The sequence below is a fragment of the Symphodus melops genome (assembly GCF_947650265.1).
Source record: "Symphodus melops genome assembly, chromosome: 7".
In the NCBI taxonomy this organism is placed as follows: Eukaryota; Metazoa; Chordata; class Actinopteri; order Labriformes; family Labridae; genus Symphodus; species Symphodus melops.
This window is the reverse complement of record NC_136697.1, coordinates 5143533-5159680: the sequence shown is the minus strand read 5'-3', so window position 1 is coordinate 5159680 and position 16148 is coordinate 5143533.

Sequence of the window (16148 nt, the reverse complement as noted above, 5' to 3'; positions counted from 1 at the left end):
CACCCAGCAGTAACATAATACCAATGTATACATCTAAAATAAATACAGACTACATTTCACTGTTATGTATTTAGTTATAATTATACTAGAGTTTACTAATGTAACATACCAGGGACAATTAAATGTTAGAAATAATGATTTAATATAAATGCCTTGTGTGTGTAGCCATTACTTTAGCTAGTCTACCAGCCCAGGATTGTGAGTTTGGGACGCCCCAGCACAACTGACCAGTATGTCATTGTGGCAAAAGAGGAAAAGGTCGCCTTACCACTTCAAAATGAAGGTTTGACATGTGCCATCGACAAGCTCTTCAAATTCTTCTGGGTTTGCGACGTGGTATATCCTGCCCAACTCAGCCCATTGTTCTTTATGAATTGTTTCTGACTTAAGAGATTTAATCAATCAATCAATCAATCAATCTTTATTTATATAGCGTCAATTCATAACAGGCGTTATCTCGAGACAACTCGAGAAGTTTCATAATGAATTTATGAAACTTGATTCAATGGGAAAGTTTGTGAAATGGTTGCAATAAACATTTAATTGCATTAAATTTATTGTTTTGTTGATATTTTAGTTTTAATATAGCATAACATTTAGAGAAAAAAATACATAAAAACAACACACTTGTGTTGATTTTGTTATTTTTTAACACACGTGTTAAAATCATTGACACAATGGTTGTGTTAAAAGTAACACAAAATGTGTTGTCCTTAACTAGACACACAGGTGTGTTAAAATCAACACATTATGTGTTGACTTTAACACATCATGTGTTTTAAGAGTGTTCAAGCGCTGGAGGTGCACCACACCTTTGTACCACATGTAAGTAATAACTCAATATAATGGTTTATAATAGTAAATCAAACAGGAGGACTTATTTTTCAGGTGTTGCCATCTTTTTTTTTTACATTTTACTATTTCAGGTGTCATCCTCCACAACATGTGACTCGGGGCTGATGACATTATGGCCCCAGAGGATGAGGCTGAGGAGGGTTTGGAGGCAGTCAGTGGTGCTCCCTGGTGGGACCAGCTGTCTGCAGAGCTGTCTGACCTGGAGGAGGTACCACCAGACCACCAGTGTGTGTGACATGGCAGCTGTCAGTCAAGTCAGCCCTGCACACCCGGTCATTGGACAATGTGGTGGACAGTGGAGAGATCCAGAACAGTGTCTCCGTTTCCTGGTAGAGAAGTTCCAGCAGCATCACAATCAGGCCGTGCGTCCGGCTGTCCAGCACAGGCAGAGCCAGGTTTATCCTGCAGTACCAACTCTCTGCTGTTTTTTCAGTTCAAATCAAATGAAGATACCCGATTATAAATGTTAAATATTATATATAGATTTTAAATTACATAGATTTGTAACAAAGTTACATTTTGGACAGTATAATATTGTGAAACAGGGTTACAATAATATTCTTCATACTGATACAACCATCAGGGTTTTCATATTTTTTTCTTAATTCTAACAAAAAGTCCATTTAGTGCCAGACTGGTTATTTTCTGCTCTCTAACGTGGGAAGCTGGAGCATATAAACAATATCATAGAAACTGTTTATATCTGTGCTCGCTGTTCTTGTGTTATTAAGCTTAGGAGGCTATTTTCAGAAAGTGTGTGTGTTTGCTGTTTCTTGTGTCAATTTTTTAAATCATTAATCACAATTTTAACCCTTTGAATGCCAGATCATTCCTGGATTCATTTCTTTATGTTCATTCAAATAATAAATATCATAAATGATATAACACAACAGAAATCAATGCATATTTACTAAAACAACTTCCAGGTTAGTCATCTGATTTGACCGTTATGTATCTCATTATTTTATAACAAAATGCCACGCTAAGGAAAGAGATCGCAAGCTGCAAAGCAACGCTAGACAAAGTTTGTCCCTTCAGACCCACGGTTTCAGGACCCACAACCACACTGCAGCACTGTCGCTGATGAGGTGTGTGACATGGAGGTAAGTAGTCCACCTGTGGCAGCATCTCCATGCACAGTTTAGCAGGAAATACAGTGTGAGGTTCAACCGTTCAGTAGCACTATGTAGGTCAGAGAGCTTTTGGAAGAGGATGTTACACAGGTACACGGCACATCACCATCTGTGATATCTGTCCAGGCATCTCATTCTCAGGACAATGACAAATATGACCCTACTTTAAGGAATAAACAGAGTTCATGCATGGCTCTGACATGCCTGACATACCATCCAGAGGGTCATGACTTGAAAGAGGCTGATCTGGATAAAATACTAGCCGAGGGACACATTCTCTATAGTCAACGTCTTCATGATGAAAACATTTTACAACTACTGTTTCAACATCCAAGAAATGCCTGTCACCGTGCAAACTGTGAAGCACCAGTACAAACTCACAAACCACTTGACACAGATGTTGGAATCCCAACAGATGTTGTCATGGAGGATGACAAGCAGCAACATGTGGCTTCTCTGGCTACACAGGTTGTTCCATCTAAGAAAGTCAGTAAACACAAGCGCAGAAAGACAATAAGGAAACTAAGAAAAGACAGAGGGGAAAAAAACATTTTAGGTTGAACAAAAAAAACAAACCATTACTAAAAACCCACCGAAAAATGTGCCACAGATGACATTTTCAGAAAAAAACAGAAGCAGCCAATATCAGGGGCACATGACTGACGAGGACTTCAGAAAGAAACGGAAGCAGGCAATAAACGAGATGTACACGACTGATGAAGATTTCAGAAAGAAACCGAAGCAGGTCATAAATAAGAGGTACGCGACTGATTCACATTTTCGGATGGTGCATAAACTGCGTTGTTCATTGAAAATAAAAAGAAAGTACAAAGGTGTTGAAAAGGTCCGGCTTGAAAAGCGATTTGATGAAGTGAATCGTAAAAATACTGTACTCCGGAAAGCTATAGCCACATCCCAGGATGACATTAGACTGGGCCAACTTTCGTATGCACAATGTGTCATCACGCCCTTTTCCCAAATCAAGCCATCGACCGAACTACAGGAAGAAGCTAAGTGTGGTTTGTGCTTGTTTGACAGTGTCATGTCTCTCCCCCTCCCATTCTCTGTTGCAGGTGGCCTGATTGGTGATTGACTCTCACCTGCTGTTACTCAGGTTGCAGGGATATAACTGCAGTTTGCTGGAGCATGGAAGGTCTCTCTCTTTTCCCTGATCTCTGATTGCAGGAGCTGGAGCTGTGCGAGATCTGGAGGACTCCTTTAGTTTTTTGTTAATATTTTAGCCTGCCAAAATAAATCTTGTTTTCTTTAACTTACAGTTTTTAGTCTCATTTTCTTCAACTCATCCCATTTATTTAGTATTGTTCATCTCCGCATCCCCTAGAAATTAAACGTAACAGTCTGTTACGGGGAACGTATGTTCACATTTGTGATGGTCAGTGTGGAGGCCCTGATCAAAGCACTGTGGCCAAAGAAAGAAGAGAAGAGTGGATTTGTTTCACGCCATTTAAAGGACAGAAAACCATCATGCATATCGGTAGCAAACAAAATGGAGTTGGCACCTATTCTACTAGAGCTCTGTGATTTAAATGTGCAGGAAAGACAACTCTTGGCAAAAATACTGCCATTTTTCAAAGATGGTCACTCTCCCAAGAGTGAGACAGGCAGCAATACATGGGCCTGTTGTGTACGTGCCATCTGAGGTGAAAAGTACAATAAACACCCTACGAAGACTGGTCAGCTCTTCGCACCTTTAAAGATGACGTCAGTCAGTCAGTTAGTGAAGCTGAAAAGACGTCTGGTTGCCATAGGCCATCAATATTTTTACACTGTAAATATGCTATCGTAGTGGCGGGTGGGGCCAAACATTCAGTGTACAGAGACATTTCAATCAGAGGTGATCAGGATATGAATAACGAAACCATTGAACACCTGCTGCAAGAGCCAGCCACAGATGACGATGCACAGAACGCAAACCTTGACATGGACTTTGACAGCTGTGATGAGAAAGAAATAATCAATATGCAAGACTTTGTTGAAAATATCGATCAATCACAGGTGCAGCATGCAACACCTAACGATCAACCAGCACCCAGTGCAGAGGATGAGAAGGAGGCTGTCACGATCGTGCAGGCAGGAAACAGGAGAGGAGGACCCAAATGCAGAGAACTAAAATTTATTAACAAAAAGGCAAACAAAAACTTACTTTGAAAAACCAAAATCCACGACGGAGAAAACACAGGGAGCAGGGAGATGACAGACCACGAGACATTGACAATACAATGAACCGACAAGAGACTGAGGAAAAACACAGAGACTAAATAGACAGGGGTAATTGGACACAGGTGAGACTAACGAGACAGGTGAGGAACATCAGGGTAATCACAAAGGCGGGAAAACACAAGGAACAAAGAACACAAGACCAGAACACTGAGGACATGTACAAAGTAAAACCTAACACCACCACCAAAACCAGATCTACAAAATAAAACAGGAAACACTAAAGACTACACTTAAAACACAAGACAGGAACTAAACAAACAGGTAACATAGGAGAACACAGAGACACACACTCAAGACTAAAGTAAACACAAGACTATGAAACATTAAAGCACACGAGGGAAACAAACCACACGAGGAAACAACACTAAGGACAGAATGAAAACTAAAACAAGAAACACAGACAAAACCAAACCAAACCATGACAGAGGCACTGATGACCTTGGACAAGAGATGCTGACATTTGGTGACATGTTTAGAATTGCACCTGCACAAGGCAACAAACACGTCAGTTTCACAACGCCCAAAATTGGAGCTTTAGCGTTTCCTGTTCTTTTCCCTACTGGACAAAATACCTTGGATGAGGCATGACAAGTCAAGCTGTCCCCCCGCATGTATTTCAATGCAAGGCTTTTTTGTGTCAACAATTGTTTTGCAAGGGACCAGAGCTACATGTTCTTTTCACGGTTTGTCACTGAGACACACTTGGCCCAAAACAGCATGTCCATCTGTGGCATATAGAGCCATCATCAGTGGGTGGATTACCAGCATATCTAACATCTGATATCTATTAAATAGGATTTGCAATACTAATAATCATTATCATTATTAATACTATGATTTAGATTTAATTCGCAATGAATATGCTGCCGCTCATGTAAGGGTGAAGTGTCCAACTCCGACCAGCAGAGGGCGCTTTCTCTACACTGTGTGTAAGGACAAGTGAAGTCCTGCGCGAGACCGCAGACAGTAGAGTTCGAGTACACACTTTATGTCAGTGTGTGTGGCGAAACATAATTGTGTTATATTTTTGCTCTTTGCAGGTGAGTAGAGAATGATAGAATTGTATGATGACATGAAGTTATGGGGTAATTTACAATCTCGGGTAATCTTAATGTGGTTTAGAAATAGGTTTACAAATGTTAATTGTTCCGTTAATCCTAATACAGAAAGTAGCGGTTAGGCAGTTGTTAGCGGTGGTTGCCATGGCGACCGTGAAGGCAGCACAATGAGCCTGATATCGCGCAGCTCGCATACAGTTTAGATAGGTTGAAATAAATAATTTACGTGATATATGATTGATGTGGCGGATGTGACGATGTAAAACATGATGATTGACTGTATATATATTTGGGTGACAAGTTGATATTGAATTCAGACGTTGGGATTGATATGGGAATGAGATGTAACGTACATGATTGATTTCCTGTGTCTTATAGGCAGACAGTAGAGTTCGAGTACACATTTGATGTCACTGTGTGTGGCTAAAATTAAATCAAATTAAATGTGTAGTGGAGGTTGGCTACGCATCTGCACCACGCTAAACATCCAGTCAAGGAAAGGTAAACCCGCTACCAGAGACGGACCAATAATATCAGATAAGATGTTACAGGACAAGCGGGAGGTTGACAGACTGGTGAGAAACAAAGATGCAACCAGTTTCATGCGACCACTTGCAGGGACTCCCACTTACTGGGTAAAGCATTGCAGGATTTGTTTGCCATGGTCAAACAGTTGGGGACGCCTACTTTTTTCTCTGAATTTCTTTGCCACAGAATTCAGATGGCCAGAGATTGTAACGGTGATCAAATCACAGCAAAGTGAACAGGTCAATTTCAATGAGCTGGACTGGGCTGATAAATGTGACATTCTTAGAAGCAACCCAGCGACCACCATGCACATGTTTGAGCAGCAGGTTGATGCTCTGATGAGACACCTGCTGCTGTCTCCTGCTAAACCCATTGGTCAGGTTGTTGATTTTTTTTTTTTACAGAGTAGAATTCCAGGCCAGAGGGAGCCCTGACATACACATGGTATGTTGGGTAGAAGGAGCCCCACTCTTTTTAGAAGACGACAAAAACATGATCTGCCAGTTTGTGGACCACTACATCTCGTGCAAGTTACCCAACAGGAACCAAGAACCGTTGTTTCACAGCATTGTCACAGAGGTTCAAATGCACAGCAGAAGTCATTCCAAGAGCTGCAAGAACGGAAACAAGGCATGCAGAGGCATATTCCAAAACTACCTATGCGATTGACCCAGATAACCTGTCCGAACCCTGCTGAGGTAGAGGTAGACGAGGGTGAAGGTACAAGCGGAACAACAAGCAAAGCAGCAAAGAACGACGAATGAAAAGGACAACAGCCACGGGTAGACTAAAGTTGGAGTGTGATTTGCTGAATGATCCCAAAGCTCATGTGGCCAACCTGACACAGCTACAGGCATGGTGTAATTTGACTTACAATGACTACAGATCTTCTGTTCATAACATGACATATGGAAGTTCCTGTCATGGTTTGGTTCTGTTTCATCTTGTTTTAGTTTTCATTCTGTCCTTAGTGTTATTTGTTTCCGAGTGTTGATTGTTTCCCTCGTGTGCTTAAATGTTTCATAGTCTTGTGTTTACTTTAGTCTTGAGTGTGTTTCTCCGTGTCCTCCTATGTTGCCTGTAAGTTTATTTCCTGTCTTATGATTTATGTCTAGTCTTTAGCGTTTCCTGTTTTATTTTGTATATCTGGTTTTAGGTGGTGTCAGTGTTGGGTTTTACTTTGTACTTGTCCTCAGTTGTTCTGGCCTTGTGTTCTTTGTTCCTTGTGTTTCCCACCTTTGTGATTACCCTGATTGTCCTCACCTGTCTCGTTAGTCTCACCTGCGTCTGATTACCCCATGTCTATTTAGTCTCCGTTTTCCCTGAGTCTCTTGTTGGTTCATGTCCTTTGTCATTCCCAGTGTAGTCTTTGATGAGTGTCCATCGTTGCCTGTCTGTTCCTTGTTCCCTGGATTTACTTTGTTTTTTCACACTCGTTCTGGATTTAGATTTTTTGAGTACATTTTATTTTGTCTTTTGTTTAATAAATATTTTTGTTCCTGCACTTGGGTCCTCCCTCCCTGTTTCCTACCCGTAAATCGTGACAGTACCATTGTAATGAAGCGGGAAGTCAAGGACTGCTGGGTCAACAACTACAATCCTGATTTGCTGATGGCCTGGAATGACAACATGGACATCCAGTACATCCTGGATGAGTTTCTCATTCAGTACATGCTCAGCTAGGCAGCCAAACCAGAACCTGCCATGAGTGAATGTCTCGGACAAATGAGTGCAGCTTGTAAATGAAGAGGTGCTCACAGGATATTACCTTCCTGCAAACAGATAAGGATGCATTGAGAATGAGTCTCCTACTCAACGTCTTGCAGAACAAACCAGATGATTCCCAGAGCGTGTGGATGTCCGGTATTCCAGACAATGGGAATTACCGAATTTGTACAGGATCGTCTACAGCAAGCAGGCAGAGGGCAAAAATTGCTACAACCTCTTGAGGAACATGGGGAACGTCCAGAAACGCACAAGAAGCCAGCCTGCCATTATCAGACACCCTCACTTCTCCGAAACAAAGGACCCTGAGAAACTCGACCTCCCCTATCATGTCGAATCACTGAAAAAAGTCGCTTACCCCACGCACAAATCTTTTTACACGTCAGCCTCTATAAACGTATCCGAGATGGACATCCCTGTATACGCCATTGTCAATCTCAACAGGAGAGAATTTGATAAAAACAGTGAAGTGATGGAGAAAGCAATAGAGGACTTTGTGAAGAATGGCCCCATTCAAGATGCATGGGCCAACTTTGCCCCAGAGAATGAGCTGGTTCAGTTGGAATATATCGCTGAGTGTAGCAACGACCCTCTGAATGAAGATGAACAAGATCATGTCCCAGAGTAGTGCTGTGCAATTAATGCTTGTCATGATTTAGTTTTGATTTCCTGTCTTGTCTTTAGTTCTCATGTTTTCCCTCGTGTTTCCTTGTGCGTGTTTTCTGTTATATACTTAGTCCTAGTCTTCAGTGTGTTTCCCTGTATCCTTCTCTGTTGTCTGTAAGTTTGTTTCCTGTTACTTGTGTTTTAAGGTTCTTAGTTTGGTGTTTAATGTTTCTTAGTCTAGTTTTAAGTGTTTCCTGTTTTATTTTGTAATATCTTGTTTTAGTTTTCAGTGTCACACACAGCAACAAGTGATGTAACTCTGTGTTTATTAAAATGTCAAATGCAAGTTAAAACTACTTATCTCGTTTTGATTTTCAGATAGCATTGTCAGAATTGATCATTATTTTTAATGTTTAATTTCTCTTTAGAGAATGTCGTTAAAGACCCCAAAATAGACTGAGCATTTGGGATCTGCAAGAAAATAGTTGCCTGCTTTTCCTATAGCATTTAAGAAGAAGGGGATCTAGCACAGGCTCAAAAAACAGCTCAGTCTGACTGAGCATGCCTTAAAACAGAATGTCCAACTAGGTGGGGGTCAAGGCAGGCAATGATTGTGTGCGTCCTGGAACAGCACCTAGGTCTTTTCTGTGGACAAGAAACTCAGACATCTCATCCCCACATGGCAGGTCATTGATGTTCTGGAGGCCATCAACAAGGCACAGGCCTCACTAGTAGAGTTTACTGATTATATTTCCGATCCATTGAGCGACATTGGCTGCAGACACGTGCAGAATTTCTTCCATCTGATTGAAATCATTCCGATTTCAGTTTACATGGACGCAAATCAACATGATCAGGTTAAGCCGTGCGTGTTCATGCATTGGCATTTAATCAGAATAAAACCCCTTGTGACATGCGCAGACTGGTCCTACCTGTCATATCTACTGGAAACGTCAGAAGAAGTGACTCTCAGCCTGTTTGTGAACAATCATCACTAATAAACTCTGCTTTGTTTTACACCCTGAAAATGGAAGATATATTTCCTCAGTTTAAAAATAATGTAAACTTTGTAATATGCGCACCTTTCAGACATTTGAAACATTTCCAGCAGCGTTGTTTAACTTTTTAACTTGTTATAGTTCATGTTCTCAAAGTTGTGACTGTCTAAACGTGACGTATTGGTTAGATTTTATTGAATTAAATGTTTGGGTCCATTTAATAATCAACTGTAAACATACATTAAATGTGAATGAGCTGCTGCCACTTTTCAACATTAGGCTACTTTAAAATCAGGCCGTGTTAGTTCTTCTCAGTTCTGAATTCACTTTTATTATTCTAACACTGCATTATCGTTTGTCTCAGCTGACTGTACAAAAATTTAGTTTTTTAGGCTAGCGTGACAACGTTGATGTTACTGTAGCTCGCTGGGAAAGACACCAACCATCGCTCCGTAATGTAATATTTGTATAAAACAAGGTTGTATAAATTCTTGTCTATGAAAGGCATTAATACGATACATTAATACATAAAACACAAATATGATCCAAACAAGACAGGTGAGAGAGAGTAGTCTTCATGGTTTAACAGTAGAGACTAAACTTTTAAATGACACGGTGATCATTTATGAAGTTGCGCGCTCTGATCACAGACTGTAAGCAGGCTCTGATGGAAACACGTCACTTTACTGGGGCAGACGAGCGCAGTCAGGCAGACACGATCAGATTGAGTGTGTACATGGATCCTGATCCGAACAACGATCGGATCAGGCTTTTATTCCGATTATTTGTGTCCATGTAACCGTACTGACAAAGCTCTGAATGCTCAGGCTGTGGCGAACCCCGCCACATACGCCATATGTGTAATACGTGTCATATATGTATTCTAAATCCACTTAATCTCTAGTGGATCTGACACATGCAAGAGATGAAATGAACCAGTCAGCTGCAGCTTTTACTTTGCACAAACTACCGTGGCACAACTTTGTAATTTCAATGGCGATGGCTGAAAATAGTCTGTTTTAATGCTGACAGTCTGTCTGTAATCTTTAGTAAACACAAGCAGGAGGAATGATTTAGTGACTGTAAATCTCATGTAATCCCTAAATACCTAAAAAAAAAACCACACAAAACAGCGTGTTTCCTCAGCAGTGTAGTATTAGACTCCTCTTCCTGTTTCTTTGATGGAGGTCATTTCTAGATAACTTTTTTTCAGCAATAATTTATGAAGAAGGCTATGACATACAGAACATTTCTTATTAAAACACGGTGCTGTTATGGATCCTTTACTCCTTCTTACAGATAACGTGGCAGTAATATGATCAGATTTTGTGCAGATACTACTCTGCTAGCATCTACTGAACATTGAAGAGGCAGCTTTTGGCGTACGATGATTTATTAATTTGCACAAACTTGAGCAAGGTGTTTTTCTGCATCCGGTAAAGCTGCTTATCATGATTCAATGATCACAGTTACATCTTGATGTTCTGATAATTTTTTTGCAGGGATGAAAACCTTTCTTGGTTCCATGCTCCATCAGATCACACAGGCTGCGTTTTCAGAGCGCAGCACTGCCAGAATGTTGAGGACACAGCCGAGAAGCTCCCGTGGTAAAAGCAGAGTCTCATATGACAGTGTGAGATAATAGGAAGGTATAAGGATGTTTTTTAAAACAACAGAAAACTCACATACGGTAATTGTTCCCAACAGAGGACTTGAAGAAGCGTGGACCTGCTCAGGGGTCTCATTTATAAAACAGTGCTTAGAATCCATACTAAAAATGTATGTGCGCCAAAAATCAAGGAAATAGCGTGTGCATAAAATAATTTTCATTTATCATCATCATTGATTTATTTAAATCCTCGGAAAACACATTGAGGGAGAACCCTCGTTACCAATGGTGCCGAGGTACAAAACAAGATACAGATGAAGCAAGCAACGGCAAGAAATCACACAATAAGTAAAACATGAAATGCAGTCATGTTTAAAAAGGCAAGAAAATACAATATGTAAGAAAAAATAGACTAAATACTTTCAGTAACCATTTAAAATGTTAAACGCAAGAACTGTTAACATCAATCAAATAATAAATTACAACTTTAAATTGACCCAAAGTTATTGAAGAGTTGCTCTTACAATGCCTCTGAAGCAGATTCCAGGTGTTTGGTGATTCACCCAAATGCGTGCACATAGATTAGCCCCATTGATTAGCAACCATAAACAGTCAACGCAAAGCAGCTTGTGAATGAAAATGCATACCAACGAGGGGGTGGATCAAAGGTTTCCAGCGTTGAATTGCGCCATAAAAACGAGATGACGAAAATACGCTTACTGACCTAGAAAAGTAGGAACTTGTGAATAAAGTGAAGGTTAGAAAGTACGTATTGGGTTTTCTGCAGCAGGAGGGTCACAAACTAAAACATCCACTTCATCATTACGCACAAGTATATCTGCAATGTTAATATATTTACGGGACCCACACTGACTTATTTATATATGGTCAGAGTGCTCACATCAGTCACCAGTCTCCCTCACTTAAGAATATTCATCACATTTTTTATCAATGATCAACAACTTTTAATTTTAGTATATAACCATTCATCAAAACACTGTACGATTTTCTTAGGCCAATGTACCTCCACTTTTAATGTTCTAACTCTGCACCACTGAACTGACTATGTACTGAATGTCCTCATATTGCAGCACTTCAGGACACCTTCTTTACCAGGAACTGAACATCACGCCACTTCTGCTGACACAGTGTACAAATATTCTAGAGGAGGTGCCTCACTGATAACTAACTGACCTGCAAGACAGTGAGCTGGACCGCTCAGCTGAGAGTGACCCTTGGTATATGCATTGTATTAACTTGCTTTATTAAACCTTCTGGTTTGTTCAATTTGAGTTGAAGTGTCTTCTCTTCCTTTTATTAAAAAAAAAAGAAATCCCCCGAACAGTAGGCCACATTTTTCCATGATAAACTCCTTCAGAGATGTCCAATCTTTTATTTACACAATAAATGTGTAAGTGAGAGCTGACCGTGCTGTGCATCTTACAGCACAGTCAAAATAATACTTGAGGACGAATGCTCGATTTTTAAATATATAAGTGTAAACTGGTTGCGCTATGGTTTTTTGTCTTAGTTTAAATGTTAGGTTTTGTTTTAGCGGACCCCAAAATGCAGAGACAAGGAGAACCAAAATAGTTTTAACCAAAAGATATTTAATGTTCCAAAAAACAAAAAGAGCAGGCAGTGAGGGCAGGCGGCTGGCTGGCTTGACGATCCAGGAGGCACTCCAGCAAAAACTAGAAAAGAGACAAACAAGTTCAGTCCAAAATGTTCACAAAGCGAGAGCACAAAAATCCAACTAGAGACTATCAATGATTAGCTGTATGCAAACATGCCACTACCGAACGAGACGGAATTATCTGGCACAGGAGTAGGGTGACAGCCAGGCTTATATGGAGGGGTTGATTTGATAGAAGACAGGTGTGCCTCGTCTGCTGCCTGGAGGAGCCAGCCACACCCCCTGCCACTCACATACCTGCAGAGGAGAAAAGACCAGAGAAGGGAGGGGGAGAAAGGACAACACAAACTCACACAGAAAAAACAAAACAGAACTGAAACCTCACATTAAATCTGATTTTCTATGTCAACATCCAGTCCTCTGAGGTCCGTCCAGCACAGTGAATGTGAGACAATGCTAATGGATTATGTGTGGACTTTCTAAAATATATTTTCTTATGTAAAAATATTGTCAAACAGTCATATTGAAAGTTAGTCATTGAAAACGAGTCACTGCAAGCACGCATATGAAACAGCCAGCTTTAATGATTCTTATGACATGAATCTGTCAGCAAGTTTGATATTTCATGAAATAAAATGTGGAAGAGACGTCAAAAAGTCCTTCAGGCTTCAATTCACCACTTTGCCGTGTGTATCTCCAGTTTCCCATGCATGGGTCAGAGTTTACTTGAATATGTGCACATTTTATTCTTATTTTTATAGATAAACTTTGGTGGGAAATGACGTACGCCAGTTCAGTCCCCATTTCGTGCGTACACAACTGTTATAAATCCCATATTTTTCATTTCTTTAGATTTGGGCTTCTACCATGAGTAATGATAGAATATTAGGCCTCTTTCTGCTTATATTCAATGTGTTTACTGCAATAAAGTTTCATCACCCGGTCCAAAGGAAAGGTTTGATGTTTACAGTTTGAATGATGTTCGCTTACATTTATATTATACCAGTTATTTTATCATGTTTCATTCCAGGTTTGTGTGTGTTAATATAATTGTCTGACTTTTCAGTAAGGTGTTTGTGTGAAGAGGGCTTGCAGAAGTGAATGCACATTCCAACATGTGTTTTGGGCCCTTTAAACTGAATCACTCACCAACTTAAACATAGGTTTAGTTTATGGCCCTGAACAGTTAATCACTCACCCACTTTTATATAGGTTGAGTGAGTCTTGATTCTTAATTACCTAAATTGTCTTCTCCTTAAAAAGAATTGGTTACTAGACTAGATGTCTTTCTTATGATAAGAAACAGGCCAGGCAGGATGTGTCTTCCCCTACAGGAGGTGAAAGGATTCGGGAGTTTGATGCACCAATGAGAGAAGGGGAACCACTCATCCGAAGACGCATAATTTGGAAGTTGCCCCAATCGGAGGAAGAAAACTGCACATTCTTGAATGCATAATTTGGTTAGATATTCTCTGTCGAGTGTATAAAAGGGTTCAGGGAAAGATAGTCGGGGCTCAGACTTCGTGAACTGATCCAGCATCTGTCTGTTGTCAGGGACGCGTAGTGTTGAACCCAGAGACTCTGTAACTTCTATTCTTGATTCATCGGGTTAATAAACTCTGTTAACCTGAAAGAGACGCCTCCAGTCATTCCTCTCATCCCATCAAAAGAATGCGCAGAGAGATTTGAGATAATTATTTAGAGGAGTCAGATTTCTATTAACAACATTTAGGAAAAGGATTCAATAGCAACTTTTATCCTTCAATACCAACTTTTATCCTTCAGTAATTAGGTTTTGTGATGTAGTTCAGCAAAATACGATCTGGTTTCAAAATGGATAGTTTTATTCTCTTCGTCTCTCCATGTGACAGAACTAAGTCGCGGCGCAGCCGAGCCAGTGGAAGCACAAACATCGACTAAAGTAAATCAACTCTCCTGCCGCATCTGCTGGAATTTAGCAGCTGGCAGCCAAGAGAAAACAGAAGGATAAAGTGGACTGCAAGCGTGAAATATGTATTAGTGGGAGAGGCAGGTGAATGTCAGGTATTTTCCAGTTACAGCAATGAATTAAATATAATTAAAAAGGGCCTCTCTTTTCTTCCCTTTCTTTTTTTTAAATGAATTTTTATACATACTGTGGCACGTCGCTCGAGTCGGACGACAGCTGGTCAGCACTGTACTTGATAGGACAGAAATGTCTTTGCAAAACCTGCGTGAAGTTGGCCCCCCATCCCACGCAAAACTTCGGGGTCATAGTCGCATTTGTTTGTGCTTCGTTTGTGCTGGTTTGTGCTGTAAAAAGTTTCGTTTGTGCTGTTTCTGTTTTTGAGTTATTAACGATTATTATATAGGTCATCCTGAGGTCACTCAGCCCCCCATCTTCTCCAAATTGACCCGGAATTGTCGCGTTTGTTTGTGCTTCGTTTGTGCTGGTTTGTGCTGTAAAAAGTTTCGTTTGTGCTATTATGAATTTATAGAAATAGCGCATTTTAATTTCACGCGATGACGTCACTCAGCCCCCCATCTGCTCCGAATCGACCCAGAATGGTCGCGTTTGTTTGTGCTTCGTTTGTGCTGTAAATATTTTCCTTTGTGCTGTTTTGGTTTTATAGATATTTGAAGTCTTATTGTCGGGCGATGACGTCACCCCTCCCTCCGGGGATTTCCCGGAAATGGTCTTGTATATTTTCAATTGGTTTAAGTGCCGTAAACATATTCGCTCAAAAGTGCTTTTATTGATATTCAGAGTTTTATTATCAAGCGACGCTGGTAACTCACTGTCATGCTTCATTTTTGTTTTCTTTTTTTAATCCATTCAGGACTGGATCTTACATTGTTTTTTTTACTACATTAATCAAATCGCTTTACCTGATCATAACTTCTTGATGCATCTTCCTTGTATTGCCTTCCTGTCCAAAACATGTCTGAAATTCCAATAAAAAGATGTTGTTCCATCTAGACGTGTATTTATTTATTTTTTGAAAGGAGCATCATGCTCTACATTTATTTGCCAGTATGGGGCGCTCAAACAAGTTAAGCACACCTTTGAATGAAAAAAGGGCACAAAAATCTACCTTCCCATGCACTTTCAGAGCACAGAATTATAATTCGTCTGCAAAACAAGATTTCTGCCCAATGTAAGTGAAATGTTTAAACAATACCATACAATGTAGAGTGAAAGACATTCCTCACAGAATATTGGTAATGCAGAAATACTGTCCTCAATGACTAGGAATCTTTATGCTTGCTAAAATGATATATTATTGTGTTAGATGTGGCAGACAAAATTTACAGTACGATAAAGACAAAATTGAAGAGGAAAATCTGCATCATAAACAAAAGAATTAGGAAACTAAATACATTTTCACTAAAATAACCCATTAGCTAGATCAAGTTCCTATGCATTTGACTTATATTAGGCATAGCACACAATGTAAAACAAATAGCAAAGACTTACTTAAGCAATCATTGCTAATTATATTAATTTGTTTTTAAACTAGATGCCCAAAAAACCAGCCGTGGACAGAGACTCTATTTTTGCTGTTCTCTGTGCATCAAAAGAGGCAATACTCCAAAATGGAAACATTGCCACTCCAAATGCCAGAGTATGGACAGATGTGAGTGAGCAACTGGGAAACAAGACCTCTGCAAAGGCCCTGTACACCTTTGTCAAGGCAAACAGACACAACATCTGGACAGCTTTAGGATTCAGTCATCCTGAAACTGATCCTGAAACTAATGATGACACTGACACTGAAT